Genomic DNA, 2444 nt, shown 5'->3' on the forward strand with positions numbered 1-2444 from the left:
CATGTCACATAACAATGTTTAATAACACAATATTAGCCCACATGCATGTTTAGAAAGAAACTGATTTTGGATTGCTTATGGTGGCTAATATATGTATTTGCATCATTACCTTCCAAATCCCCCAATCAGCAGCCGGATCTGGTTGTAACCCTACAACATAATATAGATTGGTTCAACGTTAGCCTGAGAATAGTTGCTGGCAGTGACAGGTAGGACGACAAATTTGTGTGTACTCGGGTTGGGGTGAAAACCCATGAGATATTGGACTGATGTTTTGCGAAGTAGGTAGTCTCAGCGGCTTCTCCTCAGGCCACGTAGATAGCAGCTTCCCAGTCGATCACTGTACTATGTCGGCCCAAATTAATGTCTCGAAGTGCCAATCAAACAACATGTTAGGGTCCACACGTAATCACGTCACTCGTGGGATCAAGAGCGTAAGAACTAGCCATGGTCACGGGGCCACGCACAACTAGGTGTACTCAACATTGTGACTCACGTAACTCTGTGTGCAAAGTTTATATATTGCCAAGTGAAAAAATAGAACTTATTTAAATTATTTTGAGTAATAAATTCCTTAAGTTTGTTATTCTTTATAGAAGCGCAGCACAAACGTCGACAATCACAACATCTACGTACAGGTCGCTGCAGGCACATCGTAGTAGACGGGCATGTCGTATCGCACAAGAATAGCCCCGCAAGACTAAAATAAATTTTGAAAATTCGAGCACCCGTATCAAGTATAGAATTTAAAACTGGGTGGTAGTTTCACCAGAAGAAATCTAAACATCTAAGCTATACTTAGTTCAAAAAAATTGAAGTTTGTTGCTAGTGAATATTCTAGTGCCCCGAGTGGAACATACTAGCCAAAGAAAAGAAAAAAAAAGCATCGGTCACCATCGTTTAGTGCGTAGTGATCCGTTGGGTGGATGTGGTACTTACTGATCCACAGAATCATACAACGCATTATTTGGGCGCCTATATTTTGCTGAACTAGCAAGGTTTTTTTTATTGCCTGGACGATATTTTAAATAGGTTCAAAACACTAAGAAGGATGGGAGCGTATGCCATACTTTGGACGTTTTGGCTATGTAGGAATGATTTGATTTTAAATGGAAAAAGTGCTTCTCCTCTTGCAAGTTATTTTTCGTTATATACACTCGCCTCGTACGTGGTCTACGCTATAATGAGCGGAGTACCAAACGTTGTTCAAGCGAGTGTGTAGATGGTTGAGGCAGGTGACTACGGAGGTTTTTTCCCCAACATGGATGGCAGCATAACGTCTGGATCGGCCTACACCTCTTTCGACATAGGCATAGTCTCATTCCATAGGACTCTACTGTTGCCGATTTTTCCATTTGATTTTATTTTTTATTGTCAGGTTGTTGGTGTTTAGCTATGTACATCCTAGTTATACAGAGACCGGGTGTTACTCATAATGCTTTGTATTCGCTTGATGCTACATTTCAGTTAATAAAAGCGCCTTTCATTGAAAAAAGGCAAGGTTTTGCGAGGGCATCATGTTTTAGCATGTCGAAAGTGTTATGTATTTTTGTCTTATGCAATATATTTTTAATTCTATTTATCCTTTCACTGTACAATCAATAGACAACATTGTAGGCATCGATACATCTCTGAAGGTGTACCATTTTATTTTATTTTGTATGTTAACATATAATTATGGTGCTAATAAATAAATACAAATTGTAAAATAATAATTTACAGTAAACCGAATGATATTGATTCTCTTCCAGTAATATGTGTATACAATCCATGAGTTCGAAGTCCACATGCATACATATTCAACAAGGGTTCACCTACATATGCAACAAGAGTCCACAAATGGAATCATGAGTTCCAAGTTCACACCAAGCATGAGTTCAACCTAAAAGATGCAATCAGCTTGGAGCTCTACGAGGCCTTCGAGCCCCTCCAACGGAAATTCGAAGACAAAACCGGTCAGTTCCTCTTACTTTACATCTTTTCACCTTTCCTGCTCGATCATATAAAGTAATCAAATGATCTGCATCTGGTCTGGTGTTCATGCTAGTACACTTTGTGCGTGATCGATACAACCATACATGCATGATCGATCTGATCTTCAATCATGCGCGCAATGCAGCCACGCTTCACAACTTCGTGCCTACCTCGTGCGTAGCGACGGATCCCCACCTTGTCCCCATCTGTCCGGCTGCAACCAGAGCGGTGTTCTCTATGGCCAAATTCCTTCACAGCCTCTCTTCCTCCATCACTAATACATAGAAGGCCGTCTTTGCTGCCAAACTTGCTCTTGTTTATACATGTTTTGCATATGAACCGACCAATCAATATGCAGATGGTAAGCGATTACGGTGAGTAACAAGTTTTTTTGTAAATAATTTTTGTGTGTGTCGGAATGCATGGCTAGCTAGTAGTGCATATCCTAGGGTAGGAATTGTGTGCAATCA

The sequence above is a fragment of the Triticum dicoccoides genome, chromosome 1B, assembly GCF_002162155.2.
Source record: "Triticum dicoccoides isolate Atlit2015 ecotype Zavitan chromosome 1B, WEW_v2.0, whole genome shotgun sequence".
NCBI lineage: Eukaryota > Viridiplantae > Streptophyta > Magnoliopsida > Poales > Poaceae > Triticum > Triticum dicoccoides.